Source organism: Dendropsophus ebraccatus, chromosome 3 (genome assembly GCF_027789765.1).
Source record: "Dendropsophus ebraccatus isolate aDenEbr1 chromosome 3, aDenEbr1.pat, whole genome shotgun sequence".
In the NCBI taxonomy this organism is placed as follows: domain Eukaryota; kingdom Metazoa; phylum Chordata; class Amphibia; order Anura; family Hylidae; genus Dendropsophus; species Dendropsophus ebraccatus.
Window position 1 is genome coordinate 158,909,259 of NC_091456.1, and position 18,190 is coordinate 158,927,448.

The 18,190-nt window shown below is 44.0% G+C and overlaps 1 long non-coding RNA gene across 1 annotated transcript in view; it reads right to left on the reverse strand.

Annotated features, from left to right (window-relative positions):
- Positions 1–16,938: 16,938 nt before the first annotated feature.
- Positions 16,939–18,190, reverse strand: part of LOC138787405 (uncharacterized) — a 42,860-nt gene continuing 41,608 nt past the window's right edge. Inside the window, exon 4 of the long non-coding RNA XR_011362370.1 lies at positions 16,939–17,183. This is a non-coding gene — a long non-coding RNA (uncharacterized lncRNA). The remainder of the gene's footprint in view (positions 17,184–18,190) is intronic.

Genomic DNA, 18,190 nt, shown 5'->3' on the forward strand with positions numbered 1-18,190 from the left:
CTTTCATCCTTTAGGCCTTTAAAGGGGTTATGCGGCGCTACAAAGACATGGCCTTTCCCCCCCCTCTTGTCTCCTGATTGGGTGAGGTTTGAGACTCAGTTCCATTGAAGTAAATGGAGCTTAATTGCAAACCACACCTAAACTGAAGACAAGAGAGGGGGGAAAAGTGGCCATGTTTTTGTAGCGCTCGAAACCTGTCTCCTTGCTACCAGTTTTTAGTTAACTTTGCTCGGTCCTCTCTTTAGTGCAATTTTCCTGTTTCCAGATTCTGCTTGATCCCACCTCTGTTATACTGATTCTCTAGTTGCTGACTACAATTGCTATTAAAAACCTGTGCTACCTGACACAGCCATCTGCCTGTACTAAACTACATCCTTGCCTCATTTTTTGGGTACCGTTTTACTTCTTCTGTGTACCACTTTTCAGCAAGATAGCCATACATGATGGCTATCCATTGTGCAATAATATGACAGCTGTCCATTCTCTGTAGGATTCCATTTGACTTATTTGTGAGTCTAGAGTAGCACACTGTACTGTCAAGTCGAAAACTTGGATGTGTTGCAGACATAGCATTCTAGGATTTTTTTTAAGCATTTGTGGAGTATAAGCTGCATCTTAAGAAAATCACTAAGAGATACCATCAACTGCAAGAGTTGATAGTTGTGGCAATATTCCCCAAGTAGGCCAACATAATGGCCCCATGCAAGGCACACTTCCCAATAGCTTTCATAAGCCTTTAAATGATCTTTCATCCAACCTAGAATAAGTTTCTAAATATGGCTCTTCATATTTATGTCCATAGTCATCTGTTGACAACCATTATAAAACTAAGGAGAACCAGACCATGTTCTATGCTAAGTAGCTACGACACCCATTGGTATCATCCAAGTGCCACCATTCAGGGGCAAGAAGGTACAAATTGCATTTCTTTATAAAGGAAGGTTGATAGAAAAGTTGTAATTCCGGGTGAAGGAGTGTAGAACAACATTTCTTCAACACTCAGTAATAACCTTTTTTTAGGAACTAGCAGTGTAAATGGATTTCCCCAGAGAGGTTTTGTTCTGTGCACATTTCATTGTTTATCCCGTAAGTCATCACTACACTTCCTTCATTATGCATCTGGCCACAAAGTAGACAGATATACACAATCAACCTAAATCAAGTCAAGTTCCAGTAAAGTCAAATCAAACTGGATTATGTCACTCTTTCCATAATTTTACCATTACATGCTACGAACACTGACCATAATCCAAGATCGAGTGGAAAGCTTGCCGAGTGCGAGCCTCAATTATAAGCTGTTTACCTAATCACATGCTTATAAACTTAAAGTTGGAACTCTCTCTGTTGCATTCTTCATAAAGGACTTTTATTACATTTTATACTATTATTTCATGGCAAGATAACTCATGAAGGCAGTGATGGGTCCTTATTCCTGACCAGTGCAGGATATGTGATCCTTGGCGATGCCAAAAATTGAAAGGAAAATGTTACAACCCGAAACTGACAGCAGACGGCCCATGAGTATTTAGTGCCGTATTTTCCAATAATCTTCAAGTAACTGTGAGCACTAAAATGTATCAGAATATTCCTTTACATAGAGTAGTAAGCTGCATTTTTAGTTGCAGTGGTTATCTTCTTGTTGGATTTCTGTGCAGGTACACAGGTCACAGATGTGGCATGACCACCTCAGCTCGCATTGCTTAAGGAAGATGTGCTGGAAAAAAATTACCCACAGCCTCCCTCTAACTCCCACTTTGTGATCTTCCGGTCCTGGCTACTGTCCCGCTCCAGTTGTGGCAAATTTCCGGCTCTGTGAATGTCTGACTAGGAAATAAGATGCCGACAGTGAAGCTGGAAAGCCGGGAACTAGGGATAGTCCGAACCTGCCGAGGTTCGGGTTTGTACGAACCCGGACTCTCGGCAATGATTCCTGCTGTCTTAAACCTCGGTGCAGAGGGTGGATAGAGCGGGAGGGCCGCTTAGAAAACCGGGATACAGCCACAGCCATAGGCTGTATCCCAGTTTTCCAGGCGGTCTACCCGCTTTATCCACCCTGTCCACGGAGGTTTAAGACAGCGGGAATCATTGCCGAGAGTCCGGGTTCGTACGAACCCGAACCTCGACAGGTTCGGACCATCCCTACCGGGAACACAACTGGGATTAGAAGATTGGTGTTTTCTTTAGAGAACTTCTTTAAGAGCACTGTTGGGAATCTATTAGACTGTGCTTACCAAGTGGATTGTATTATAAAAATATATAAAATTTTTGTTTAGGTATTACTTTTTTCAGTGTTTTGCTTCTGAGGTGGTTCTAAAGACGGGTAGAGGTGAAAATCTTCCTATGATACCTTTCCTGTTTTAGGCCAGGTTCACATGTTGTATGACAGTGGCTGTGTCACAGAATGGCCGCTGTCTGTGAAGTTCATCAGTCTTAGCTTTGGATGCCGTGGTATGATAGGGAACATAGTTTTGCAACAGCTAATTTCCCCATTCCTGCTTTAGACATTGCATCAGGACTAGTCAGTGACTGAGTTACGGGAATAAGTTTATCCACCATTACCACAGGTGTTTAACATTTCAACTCCTGGTGTAAAATGGTGATCAAAAGACATGGGAAAGTGACCTTGTGCATCATGGACAAGGATACCTATGTTTTTTTTCAGGATCCACTACTAGTCTTGGGGATCAAAAAAAAAATCCCCATGTTTATTACCAAAAACGGTAATGGATCTCACCAGCAGAAAGCAAACATTTTGGTACATGGTCTTGTGTTTCCAATATGGCATCAACATGTTTGCAAGAATTGCTAGTAAGAAGCTTAGAAGCTAAAGCGGAGTTCCATTTAGTGTTCCGGCTTTGCAGTCATATATACAGGCCATAACATGCATCTGTGTTATGTTGTCTCTGATATTATACAAAGCCATATGGTGTGTGTTTTCAGATTAATACAAATAAATTCATGGCATTTTCCATACATCGTTGGGTTACCGAGCTGTTCTCCCCAAGAAAAATGACAGAGCCTTAGAGTGTCACAAGTGTTGGTTTAAATGTTATCCCTGTTTTAGTTGTGTAATATGAAACAAGGCATGATTGACAAGTCATTTTATTAACTTTAACCATCTCAATGCAAATCGAGAAATTGTAATGAGGTTACTGCAGACATTGAGTATTTTGCCGCCTAAATTATAGATGGTGATTTTATAATATCTGCCTGTGCTGGTAAAACTGACAGCTTGGGGCTCCGGCTGTAATACTTCCTAAATGTTATGAAAATAAATTAATTGGAAAACTTTCTAAACAGACTTCATAAAAGTGTCAACGATCTGGTGAATTATAGATAACTAATGTCCCATTTGGTTTTATTCGTTCTTGTACGTTTTGCAAGAGAAAAATTCGACCCAGTTGTTTCCATATTTCTCGGCTGAAGTTGTTCTGGAATTCAAAGAACATTGCTGAATTTATAAAATATTTATTGAAGTTCTCATGAGTTATTCATAGTCATTTTTTACTCGCCGTGTTATGTCAAGTACTTTAGATCTTGTGTTGAACTTCAGCACATTGAAAACAGAAGTATCGGCAATTTTATTGGAGATATAGTGGGACGGGATATAATAAAATAAAATCGTAGACTGGGAGGTGGATCAAATTTGTCAGTAAGAATGATATTACAGATTAGGCCACTTGGCGAAATAAAGCTGTCGTGGGTAATGAGAAATGAAAAAGCGTCCATTCTACAGGACTAAAATACAAAAGGGATCCTGGTCTTTATGACAACAACAGAGCATTTGGCGTGAATTAGACACGGAGTGGAATAAGTGTGAATCGAGCATGCTAGAGTCAGATCTGCTGCCTTTGGTTAATACCCTCTGAGATAGGCCAGGCATGCTCAGTTCAACTGGAAGCTCCAAGAAGAACTAGCAGTGGGTCTCCATTGAGTCTGCAAACAATAGGGATTGTGGGTTAATGTATTTGCACTGTTGCATGGCAACAGCAGGGTAACGGTGCAGAGAGGAAAGTAAGAGAGAAAAACTGCGCTTTTACCGACTTTTTTCATGGCACATTTTGTGGTTGTTTATACGAGAGTCATGTTAATCTGTGAATATTTCCTTTAGTCTATCCAGCTTTGTCCAGTGTTTCTCAAGGCTATGTTTACACACTGTGTTTTTTTGACCATTTGACACCCGTCTTTTAGGACAGCTGTCACTTTGTGGATAAATAATGGACATTATTCAGCCTTAAATTGATGGCCATTTTAAAGACAGTTGTTAAATCACCAAAAGAAGACAGTGTGTGAACATACAATGAGTACGGAAAGTATTCAGACCCCTTTAAATTATTCACTCTTTGATTCATTGCAGCCGTTTGGTAAGTTCAAAAAAAGTTCATATTTTTTGTGCTCATTAATGTACACTCTGCACCCCATCTTGACAGAAAACCCCCCCAGAAATGTAGATATGTTTTGCAAATATATTAAACAAGAAAAACTGAAATATCACATGATCATAAGTATTCAGACCCTTTGCTCAGTATTGAGTAGAAGCTTTCTCCCCTTTGAGCTAGTGCAGCCATGGAATGATCCAAGTTTTTCACACCTGGATTTAGGGATCCTTTGCCATTCTTCCTTGTGGATCCTCTTTAGTTCCGTCAGGTTGGATGGTGAATGTTGGTGGACGCCATTTTCAAGTCTCTCCAAAGATGCTCAATTGGGGTTAGGTCAGGGCTCTGTCTGGGCCAGTCAAGAATGGTCCCAGGGTTGTTCTGAAGCCACTGCTTTGTTATTGTAGCTGTGTGCTTAGGGTCATTGTCTTGTTGGAAGATGAACCTTTGGGCCAGTCTGAGGTCCACAGCACTCTGAAAGAGGTTTTCATCCAGGATATCTCTGTACTTGGCTGCATTTATCTCTACCTTGGTGAGAGAGGTAAAGGAGAACCTCAAGATCTTTGTGGCTGAGCTCAAGAGATGCAGTAAGGAGATGGGAGAAAGTTTCAAAATCATCTATCACTGCGGCCCTCCACCAGTTGGGGCTTTATGGCAGAGTGTGCTGAAGGAAGCCTCTTCTCAGTGCAAGACATATGAAAGCCATAAAGGGCTGCCAGACTATGAGAAATAAGATTTTCTGGTCTGATTGGACGAAGACTGAACTTTTTGGTGTTAATTCTATGCGGTATGTGTGTGGAGAAAACCAGGCACTGCTCGTCCCCTGCCCAATACAATGCCAACAGTGAAACATGGTGGTGGCAGCATCATGCTATGGGGGTGGTTTTGAGCTGCAGGGACAGGATGGCTGGTTGCAATTGAAGGAAAGATGAATGCGGCCAAGTACAGAGATATCCTGGATGAAAACTCGTCTAGAGTGTTCTGGATCTCAGACTGGCCCGAAGGTTCATCTTCCAATAAGACAATTAGCCTAAGCACACAGCTAAAATAACAAAGCAGTGGCTTCGGAACAACTCTGTGACCATTCCTGACAGAGCCCCGACCTAAACCCAATTGAGCATCTCTGGAGAGACTTGAAAATGGCGTCCACCAACATTCACCATCCAACCTGACGGAACTGGAGAGGATCCACAAGGAACAATGGTAGTGGATCCCCAAATCCAGGTGTGAAATACTTGTCACATCATTCCCAAGAAGACTGATGGCTTTACTAGCTAAAAAGGGAGGCGGTTGTACTCAAAGCATCTGAATACTTATCACCATAGGATATTTGAATTACATTTAAATTTCTAGATTTTTTTCTGTCAAGATGGGGTACAGGGTGTACATTAATGGGCAAAAAACAGTTTGACAGGTTTGCTCCACACCTCCCTTTAAAGTGATTCTGTACCCACAATACCCCCCCCCCCCCCCCCCAAAACCACTTTTACCTTCAGATAGCTGCTTTTAATCCAAGATCTGTCCTGGAGTCCGTTCAACAGGTGATGCATTTATTGTCCTACAAAACAACTTTTAAAATTGCAGCCCTGTGTCAAACTGCTGTGGTCTAGAGTATCTGTGCCCTAATCTTGCACCACCTCTCCATTCCTCCTCCCCACCCTCTTCATCATTAGGAATGCCCCGGCAGGATTTTTCCTATTCCTCTGCAGTGAAAACTGCACAGGTGCCTTAATGATCCATGTGCAGTGTTCACACAGCTGATGAATAGGGGAGGAGGGACAGAGAGGTTATGCCAGCCTAATGCACAAACACTCTAGGCCACGCCAGTTTGACACAGGGCTGCAAGTTTAAAGGTTGTTTTCTAGGACAATAACTGCATCACCTGCCGAGCGGACCCCAGGACAGATCTTGGATTAAAAGCAGCTATCCGAAGGTACAAGTGGTTTGGGGAAGACAGATTGTGGGTACAGAGTCACTTAAACCATTAAATTATACAATGCTTTATCATTGATAAATCTTTCTACATAATGAAGGAAATATTCACATGCTAAATAAATCAAATATATTTGAACAAAAAAGCAAACAGCATCTGTGCCTTAACGAAAATTGAAATCCAACAAGTGTGTATAGCTATTTCCTTGCACATGTTCACATAGTGTGTAAACCACTGAGGCTCCTTGTTGGGAATGAAAGTATTTGGGGGGATAGGAGGGGGGTAGTGGTACTATCCAGGAATGCTTGATTAACCAGGCTATTATGTTTGCACAGAAATCCAGTGGCTTAAGCGAACAGCTGAGTTTTGTAAACCATTATGTCCCCATGCTGACTGGCGTTTTTCTCAGCCTGGGTTAGAGCTGCCGGCTTTCATTCCTCAGCAAATTCTGTCAAACTGAAAGTATCCCTCGGTGCCGTGCAGCAAAACCATAGATTCAATTTAATTTCCATTGCTTTGGTTCTAGGAGTAAATGTATCTGTGTGATTATAATGAAACGCTATATGGAAGTGCACTGCAGGGTGTATAAACCATTAAATTGCATTAAAATCTTTTCCAAACCACAGTAAAATAACATTGCCCTAATACACCACTTTGAGCAAGGTCACAACGTTTCATATAGAGAGCGATCATATTGATTTAATAACTGAAATAAAATATTGTTGTTCCCGATGTGGCTGAGGGGCCCCTTTAGGCCCTAGGGTCTAGGACATAGGTCTCCAAACTGCGGCCCTCCAGCTGTTCCAAAACTACATTTCCCATCATGTCTGGACAGCCAAATCCAAAGCTTTAGCTGTCCAGGCATGATGGGAGTTGTAGTTTCGCAACAGCTGGAGGGCCGCAGTTTGGAGACCCATGGTCTAGGAGCTACTACTTCCTCTCTACTTCATATTACAAATGATAATTTACTCTTAGAGATGAGCGAGTATGCTCATCCAAGCTTGGTACTCGTTTGAGTATTAGGGTACTCAATGGTGCTTGTTACTCGGACGAGCATCTTGCGATACTCGAGACAATGGAATCTTCCTCTTCCTGCATGTTTGGCGGCTTTTTCTCAGCCAATCATCATGCAGGAGAGGCTTTGGGAGCTTTTAGCATCACGTGGGAACAATACATGTCGATAGCAGCGATTGGCTGGCCAGATCAGATGACCTGGACATATAAGAATCAGGTCCCGCGGTGCTCGCTTCAGACGCAGGCTGGAAGAGATTAGGGAGAGCTGTTGTCTGTCAGGGAGAGTGTTAGGCAGGGAATTAGTGTGCGGTTGGGCAGGAATCTGACACGAAGAACCCAACAGGCCTTCTAAGGTCTTAAATTTTTAAAACATATTTTCTTTTTGCTACTTTTGGCTGCTGGGTTGGACTTGTAGTGCAGCTGTCAGTAGTCAATTTGTCCTGTTACTGACATTCTCTTGGATTACTGAGATCTGTAGTTCAACTATACCAATCCTCACTGTGCTGTGTCCTGTGCATGTGGTGCCCCAGAGGCGTCCATGCATGCTGCCCCTTCTGTTTCCTGTCAATTTCCCTGTTGTTTCCATCATTTTCTGAGGTTTCCAGGTGTGCAGAGCTTTTTTTCCCCTGCAAAAATGCTTGCGTTTCCCATTGACTTCAGTGGGGTTCCATAATCTAAATGAGCACCCAAGCATCAGGAAATATTCGAGCACCTAAGCATTTTAGTACTCGCTCATTTCTATTTACTCTCTACGGATACCAAAAAACCAGCACCTTTGTCTCACAAAGACATGCACTTAAAGGAGAAGTCTGGCCAGACCTATTTTATTGCAAGTGCTGGGGAGGAGAAGGATAAAAGAAATAACATGCTGTTACCTCCCCAGCTCCAGCACTGGTGGCTGCATCATTCCGCTCTGTTCCCCAGGTCCCAGCTGCTTTCCGTTCTGAGTGGGGACCCGGGTTGTTACGGGTGAGGTAGGGTGCCATTGAAAAAGGAGCAGGGGCAGATTCCCCACTCTTGTAGTATGCTGTAGGCAGTGGCGGATTAAATGTACCCTGGGCCCCGGGCTGTCCACCCAACCTGGGCCCCCCCCCCCCAGTCAATTCGCCCACATTATAATCTGCTACTGCGCCTCCCCCCCCCCCACTGTCCCCAATAAACACTGCCTGCCTCCCCTCCCTGCTGGCCCCAATAAACATAATGTTTGGTCCCTTGCTGCTACCCCCAGTAAGCATTGCCCACCCCACCTCCACTGCCCCCAATAAACATATCGCCACCTCATCTGGTCCCCTGATGTTGCCCCCCCCAAGGTCACAGCAGCATAGAGGATGTCAGGAGAGGAGGGTGCTGATCATATAGGAGAGGTCCCAGCAGCACAGAGGATGTCAGGAGAGGAGGGTGCTGATCTATAGGGGAGGTCCCAGCAGCACAGAGGATGTCAGGAGAGGAGGGTGCCAGTCAGTAAATAACACACAAATAACAAAATATAACTCACCTACCCTGCGTTCCCCCGTCGATCCTCTCTCCGTCTGCAGTCTCCGGCTGATGCGCGGCTGCCGGGGGTGTCCCGTCCTCTCCCCGGCAGCGCGCGCATCACACAGCTCCTAGTGCCCCCTGGGCCCTGACTTCCGGTACGTGCGCTCCCAGTACCGGAAGTCAGGGCCCCAGGCGGCACTAGGAGCTGTGAGATGCGCGCGCTGCCGGGGAGAGGACGGGACACCCCCGGCAGCCGCGCATCAGCCGGAGGCAGCCGGAGACTCTTGTGACCGCAAGCGAAACAATGCTTGCGGTCACAAGAGTGCAGTGGCGAGGGGGCCTCCCAGGCGGCATTATAATGTGGGAGGCAAGGCATGGGCCCCCCCGGAGCCTCGGGCCCCGGGCGGCCGCCCAAACCGCCTACATTATAATCCGCCATTGGCTGTAGGCCAGCCACATCTTGAAACAGTAAGCCAGCGATGCATAATGCATCACTGATTTACTGTATATATGACTGGCCTGACAGTAAAGCCCCTATTACACGAGCTGATCAGAGAGAGCAAGCAAGCGCCGACCTGTCAAGTCAGCAATCGCTTGCTCCTAATTCCCTGCTCACTGCTGGCACTATTACACGTACCGACAGTAAGCAGTTAAGTCCGGGGGCCATGGGAAGGTACGGGGAGCCACAGGGAGGTGTGGGAGGGAGCCCATAGGAAAGAGCGGCACTATTACATAGAGTGAGGGCAGCATATTGTTGCTATTGTTGTCATTTGTCTTTCAACATGCTGAAAGACATTGAAAGACAACGATCGGCCAACATCGTGCATGTCGGCTGATCATTGCCTTTTATTACACAAAGCGAATATCGGCCAAATTCAGCTAATAATTGCTTTGTGTAATACGGCCTTAAGCGTTACCAGCTAGGAGGACACACTTACATTCTCACTTTAGCAATTCTGTTCTCCTCCAACAGACGCCAGATCACAGAGCATCGCTAAAAGTAACTATGCAATGCTCATGTAATAGGCAACTGGAAACTGGCAGCACCGATATATGCATATCTGAGCTGTCAGTTTTCCTTTAATGACGGTGGGGGTTATCCAGTGGATAATGGGGTTATCCAGTACAACAAAAACATGGCCACTTTCTTCCAGAGAAAGCGCCACACTTATCTCCAGTTCAGGTGAGGTTTGCAATTAAAGGGGTTATCCAGGGCTACAAAAACAAGACCACTTTCTTCCAGAGACAGCACTCTTGTCTCCTGTTTAGGTGGGGTTTTGTAACTCAGTTCCATTGAAGTAAAAGGAGCTTAATTGCAAACTGCACCTAAATTGGAGACAAGAGGGGTGCTGTTTCTGAAAGAAAGTGTGTGGTGTACACCCCCGGTGTGGAGGTACGGCCAGATGGTAAGGTGTGATGCCAGTTCTATGGTGGTTGGCCGAGATATAGCCTTGCCTGGTGGTATTTTGTCATGACGCCAGTGCCACTTTGGCACAAAGGTATGGTGGCACACCTGCTTTTAGTTTATTGGGCTGGCTATACCTTGTCCCCCTGTGGTCAGTGACCTGCCGGGTTGTTGCGGGTACCTCCCTTGGGTACTTATCATGGTGGTGCGGAGTGGAGTAGTGACCCACCCGGACTATCGGTACTGCCACCCACAGAAAGGGGAGTTGACCCAAGGAGTGTGTGTGTGCTGTGTCAGTGCTTAGCAAGGAATCACAGATTCTCTTTAGCATAAATATAATCTTGCTTACTCTGAAGATACTTGAGGTAGGCAGGAATGCTGAGGGTTCCCTGCTTACACCCCCGCTGTGAGAGTTCATAGGCTTCTAGCAACTTTGCTCTATTCGGGTCAGTTCCTTTTACATTCTTTGTGGATACTGTCCTGCACTGTGTCTCTCCTTGTCCTCTCTAGTGGAAGCTTAAAACTTCATAGTGTTGAGTGGAAGAAACTGTGTCTAGATACATGTACTGTCCTTCTAGACCACAACTTAGACTGGGGACCTGGCAGGAGCCAGGGCCCAATTGGACTGCTGCAGAGAGCGTTCTGGCTGATGTCCTTCCTCTATAGAGTCTGAAGACAAAAGACGCTACACTTTCTCTACCCATGTGACTTCCTTCCTACAGCCCCTGTAAGGTGTGCTGTCAGTGGGTGAGGAGTGTGTATGTGAAAAGCAAAGAGAGAGATGATAGGTGAGAAGAAGAAAGAACTCTCATTTGCGCACAGATCTATGTGATACACAAATAAACAATAACCCTCTAAGTACTACAGCTGTGCAATAACTGAGTATACATACTTACAATAGCGACATCTTGTGGCGAAACTTTGGCACTACCACATCAGCACTTTCTACTTACAAAGTCAAGGCTTTTACGAAGGGTGTAACCAATAGCAACACCCGTGGTGGGACACCACTAGTGGCCATGTTTTTGCAGCGCTGGATAACCCTTTTAAGCATTTTCCAGGCTTGCCTGACAGACTTTCATAAAGCATCAGTCCCTATTAAAATCAAAAGGATCCGTTTGTGTCTATTGTGCAATGGACCGTCTGGTTCAGATTGTCTGTCTCCGTTTTTGTGCATTTAAAAAACCCAAGTAGATCTACTCACAAAGATGTCAACTCAACCATAAAAAGGTCATATGAACTAGGTAGGATATGTGGAAAAAAAAAAAAAAGGTAGCTTTGGATAGGTTTATCCGTCTAGGGCACTAACTTTTTCCTGGCCCTGGTTGTGTTGATCTTGCTGCAATATAATCACGCCTTGCTATACACCGGAATGGTCCAAGTAGAAAAGTCACCTGCAGCATCACAATGTCATGTACCCAATAACAAACTGTTCCCAGATAGATAATTTAGCATCTTGCGCATTATAGATGTATGTCTGACACACCTGGTGTCTCAGCTCCAGAAAAGACTCCGAGAAAGGACACTAGCTGGTAAATGAGATGTCCGCCCACTGTCAGCGGCTTGACGTTGCTCTGTACTGTGGACAGCTTGAATCCCAGCTCATCATATTCACAGTTGTAGCTTTCCATAATACGGAGGAAAGAACATGCCATTAAACGCCCCAGCTAACAAGAGATCTTCATGTTGCTGGTGGGCAGACTAAATAATGTATACATACAGCTAGATGCCATGTTTCATTTCCTGCAATTAAATAAGTTTTCATAGAAAAAGTAAATCAACATTATGTTAACAAAGAGAGCCATTTATTTATATATAACATGGACCTATCTGGCTGCACTGTACATAGAGTACATTCACTTACATTAATGTGAACAGTGGGATCTATAGCTAATTTTTATAGGCCGTTTAGGGGGTGTTCTCTGCTGCCACCTTTGTCTGTTTTAGAAACTCTGCAGAGCAGTAGTAATAGAAATCTGCCCCTTGTGTAGACAGTTCCTGTCATGGACAGAGGTGGCAGCAGAGAGCACTGTGTCAGACTGGAACGTATATACCACTTCCTGCAGGACATACAGCAGCTGATAAGGAAGACTAGAATTTTTTTTAGAAGGAAATAGTTTAAAAATAAGTATAACTTGCTGACACCAGTTAATTTGAAAAAAAAATATTTTCTTCAGAGAAGCTTTTTAAATATCCCTGACTTTTGCAGTGTGGTGCGTATTTTAGCATATGCTGTATGCATTTTCTACTCAGTGTCATAATATGCAATATTTAATAATAGGAGACAATTGCAACTACTCTTCATTTCATTGTACAGAAGGTATAAAGCAGAACGTCTGGAATTTGTAAAGTGAATGTACCATTGGGTACATCGCTTTAATTTTTTTATATGAACAGACTGGCACCTGTGGGGATGCCAGGGCTGCGGTCCTTTTTTTTAACCCTGTTCACGCCACTGATCTGTTCCTGGGCACCAGCCTGATCTGAGGCGGCCTGTCCGCCCCAAGTGGGAGGATCTCCCCTCTGTGATGCGGCTACATTACAATCAATGGAGCCACATCACAGAGGGGAGAGGTTTTGTCCCACTCGGGGCGGGCGGACCGCCTCCAGTGCTTCAGGCCGGAAATAGACTGGCGCCGTGCGCGGGAACTGGGCCGCAGTTCAAAAAATGTACTGCAACATCAGCATCCCCGCACCGGTCTATTCATATAAAAAACGTAAAGCAATGTACGTGATTGTACATTCACTTTAAACATATAGAAGTGGTAAAGTCATTTTGTATCCTAAACATTACCTGGTAAATACCTAGTAAATTTAATCTAACTTGTAGTTCAAAAGTAAAATAGTATAATACTTTAATCATTACATCCATCCTGTAGTAGAGGGAGGCTCCCAGAAAATCTATACATTACTGCACATAGGTGAAAAATGTCAGATAAAAGATATTTTGTGTAAGATTTCCCACTGAATAATACAGTAAAAATCCCTTCTCTTTGGCTAATTCCAGCCATCTGGCAGACAAAGCGAACAATGAGCGCATTATGTACTAAATGGTGATGGATTGGATAGGTTGTGATAGATTATAAAGACAGAGAAAGCCTAATTTTCTTGGTCAGTGAACTTTGCACACAGTATTAGAGGCACACTGCGTATAATCTATTACCGCTCATTTCTGTGAACTACTGGCAGTGCCGGGCAAGAGGCTTCAATCTCAAAGACACAGAATTAAAAAAGAAATTGGATGAGGTTTAATAATGTATGCTAATAATATAATAATAAAACAGTCCACTGGTTGAGCTGGAATGAGACATTATGTAGTACAGGCACACTATCTAGGGTTTGATGACTTTTAGATTGAGGAGCTATTATTACAAAATCTGGATCTGGAATGAATAGGCTATGTTTTTTTAAGCCAGAAAAACAGATAAACATAGTCTGTATTCACATATGTCTGGTAATCTGGAGTGGTTACGCCTGATCAACAAAAGTTACATGCATCACTTTCGATCTGCTGCAGCAACTATGCTGGATCATACATGGGTCTGGTACCATGTTTTATTGAAGCCTCCAGGTGAAGCCTTTAGTGTTCCACGCTGGGGGGCTGGAGAGCATGTTTGAGTCGAAAGGAGCATGCTCGAGGGAAAGGAGATAATGGCAAAGAAGAACATACATAACAAAAGTAGCCCTGGTCTAAGCAGTGAACTGCAGTTGCTTCTTAAAATAATGATGACAAACATAAGGGACAGCTGTACAAAACCTTAAGGTTGGTAGGTAACAAGGAAGCCATGATGAACTTCTCAGGCAACCATGAACCCTCTAATGGCGGCTAACAGACTCAGATGGCATAAACGCAGACTTAACTTTTTGAGTTCTGGCTTGGTCCCTCTGCTGCTACAGGCAGAGTAACCTTAACAACAGGCAAAGGACAAGAGTTTGATGGGAAGTGAGACACCTAGTGGCCAAAACTTTTTTCAGAGGTAAGGAGTTGCTTTCAGTACCTAAAATAATTTGCGAATATGTCATAGGCTAAGAAACATGTTACTCCCCCCCGCAACACACACACAAGCCCTGTTTTGTTTTTGTTTTATAATAACATGGAGTTTTGTCATGGGGTTACTTGCAGGCTCTACCAGGTGGCCTGCACCTTGTACTTTTAAATTCCACTAAAGTTCTATTATTTCGCCTTTATGTTACTGAATTAATGAGATGTCAGCACTTCAAAGCCTGTCTGTTGTAGTAGGTGATCCTATTACTAAGTTAATTTATATTATATTGTATGAAATAATGAAATCTTTCTTCACTACAGAGCCAGGCTGTGACTGACAAGCATTCAAGACTCGACTTAATGGTAATAGATACACACATGTACACCCCCCCCCCCCCCCCCCCACACACACACACACACACACACCACCCGCCTCTGTATTTTATGACTTTCTAAGGAAGTAGATAAAGAATGCATTGAAATTATAACTTTGTAAATTTCCCTTAGAAGGACGGTAGCGTACTAATACTAGACATGGTCCCAGAGCAGACGACTGATGCACTTTACCTACATCTTTTGGACAGCTTTATGCTTGGCTGAGCAGTGACAGCACAGTGCCACCGCAGCTTCCCTGCACATTAGCCTTTATAGCATGAAGTGAATGCTAAAAAAAAAGAGCAGTACATGTATTATGAATGTGCGATGTTCTAAGCCACCATAAGGGGGGCTTCCAATTTAATGTGACTCCCGTCCATAGAGCCAGGTGTCCAAATTCATTAGCGTCAGCGTTTTACAGTTATAGTGCACCTGTCAAAATGAATTAGCGCTTTATGATGCCATGACGATTAAAAATAGCCGGGCGTGTGTAAGAGAAATGCTATGTATGAAAAAATGACAGATGTAGAAAGAGCCTGACGAAATACTCTAAAGCTATGGACACATGGGGTAGAAATGCTGCAGACTTTCAGCAGTACCAGTAAAGTTGATAAGCATCATAGATATCATAACACCAAAAATAGGGGAAATTGACTTGTAATGTGGATTCTAAATCTCTATCAGGTCAATTGTTGTGTCTCCAATGAGACACCAATGGTTAAGTCAACTGCTGGAGGAAGTCCCGGGATTTACAGGAGTCCTTCCTGTTCACAGTAGCAAATCTGCTTCAAAATTAACAAAAGCAAAGATGGATGTTCCATTGAAGAATTACTTTGAAAATGCTGCGTAAATGTTAAGAATACCATAATAATATGTTTCAATACCATGTTAATTTTAAATTTGAAGTTAATCTGTACCAGGATTACCGCCACCCCCTTCCCAACCGCCAGTACCATTCCGTCTTCATTCCTGCATGCCTGGTGCCAGGGTCTGTCTGTCTCCTCAGGTCGGTATTCAAGCTACAATCAACTTTTAGTCCTGGGTTGAGGTGTCAATGAGGCGGGGCCTAGATAATCTGTGCCCTAGGCCTGCAGCGCCTCTCTCTGTGCCTTTCTTCTTTGTCGGCAGTGTGATCAGGATTAAATTAGCACTCCCTCTAGCTACACTACAAATGGCTAATAAAAAAAATCCCCCAAACAATCACTATGATTGGCTGAATGGCCATTTCCTGTGTGTTTAGAGAAGATAACTCCATTCCACAAGCCCTTAGGTCCTTTTAAAACTGGCCTATTATAAGAAATAAGCATTGCTAGAAACGCTCATTCGGCCAATAATTGGCATGTAAAAAAGTCAGCCAAGGAGCAGGAAAACGCTCACTAACTACTCAGCTGATTGTATCTTTTGAGCAGGCCTCTAGAGTTGGGCAAACCTTTACCACGAGCATGCAGCATTTGATTACCAGCGGCAGCAGAAGTTGGATGCAGCCCTAAGGCCCCCTGAACCAACCATAGACTGCATCCAATTTCTTAAGCCGCAGCTAATCAAATGTCACATGCTTCGAGGTTCACTCATCTCTACAACCACACTTCTCCCTGTGTAAACAGATGTACTGTATGGCTGATAACAATGTATTTAAATGACCGCACAAACAATACTGGCATTGTTCATGTGGCCCGGCTGCTCCATTAGTTGTGCCAGGTAATGTAACTGCAAACAAGTGTTAATCTCACTGATCAGCGCTTATTTGCTTCTGTAGATGGCCTCATATCAGGCCTAAATGGACCCTAAATAGACCCTAATGGCACAATTTTAAACCATAGAAAGATAACAATTACATCACTTCCGTCAGAAAACAAACCTTCATATGTTGACAAAAAAAAGTTATGACTTCTGGAATGTGGAAATAAAAAACAGAATAAAATGTGTTCTTAAGGCCCAATAGGGCCATGTAGTTGAGGGGTTAATAGCTAAATCTATTAGACTTTTTCCTGGCCGTTAAACTCAAGATGGTTTACTACACCATTGATGTTAATATCGCCTTTGACTGGAATTGCCCTTAAAACCCTGTAATTACCATAATTATTATACATACCGTCCCCTGGTCGTCTCTGGGTAATTGTCTGCTGAATGGGATGCTCCGAAAAGACATTATAATCAGTGACCTTATGTGAATCACAAGACGCAGCTTTAACAGATTATAATAACTGCGTGTCTGGACCGGGGTGTTAATTTCACTTAAGCTCTTTCAAGAACATCTACAGCAACGGGAGACGCAAGGGTTTAAGAGAATAGAGACTCGTTTATTACTTTAGTCACACTGATAGATGAGACTAACATGTTACAATCAAATCATAACTTCAGGAAAGAGAACCGCCAGTGCATGTCATGGATTCTTTATTCGAGGCAATTTGGTGGCTTATCATTAATGCACAAATGGGCAAATATAATTAGACGAAGCTTCTTCCAATTTCATCTGCTTCATAGTCATACACAGAAGTCATAAAGATAAACTGCTCCCTCGTGTATATTATGTTCGGAATTTTCACAGATTCTTGACTTTTAAGCTTCTTCAACAATCCTTGTTGATATCTGTTACCCAAGGGAGATGTCCATGTTTGCCTATGAGCGAATGAGGAAAAAGATTACGGTTACGAGTATATCGCACGTACTTCATAGGCTTGGTATACTGTGGCATATTGACAGTGTGCTCACATAAAATGGAGTTAAATGTAGAGTTTATTGAACCTCGGGAAATCCTAGGTTCGATCGAACATTCACAAACCTGCCACATTTGATTGCTGATGCCTTCCCGGTCTGTGGGGAAGGAGTAGAGTGCCCTGGTACCGCTTAGAATTTCGGGATTAAGCCTAGGTAATAGGCTGAATCCTGGAATTTCAGGCGGTACCCGGGCTGTCTCCTCCTTCCTCACGCACAGGAAAGGCTTCAGCAATCAAATGCGACAGGTTCGGGAATGTTCAAGTTCGATCGAACCTAGGATTTCCCAAAGGTTCGATTAACTCTAGTTAAATGGAGAGGTTAATGGAACAAAGTTAGCCAACTTGCCACTGGGTTCAGGATTAAATAGTCTGGTCTGTGAGCCCCCAAAATGGATATATATATGCTTCAAAAACAGTCTCCAGTTGACTATGTCCAGCCCATTACACTCTCATTTTGATACAACATATGCATAACCAACTCACCCAGGGCCGGCGTCAGCACCTGGCATACTCGGGCAAGTGCCGGGGCCCACGGCCGCCCAAGGGGCCCCCGACACTTGCCCAAGCAGTGAGACAGACGCCCGCCGCATGACCGACCCCGGGGGAGCGGGTGCTGCCGACACCAAGTCCGGGGGAGGGCTGGAGGGGCTGGGGAAGGACCTGCCGTGTTTGCTGCACTGGGGAAGGACCTGTGGCGACGTCATAAGGGGGCGGGACTGAAAACGGGAGAGGCTACATATGGATGAAGGACCTGTGGTGACGTCATAAGGGGGCGGGGCTGAGAACGGGAGAGGCTGTATATGGATGAAGGACCTGTGATCATTGTCATGTGACATGAGGAGGCGGGGCTCACTAATACCTTCCCACTGTATGCTGTGAGTTTTAGTCCTTCTCTTATATCTCCTTCTG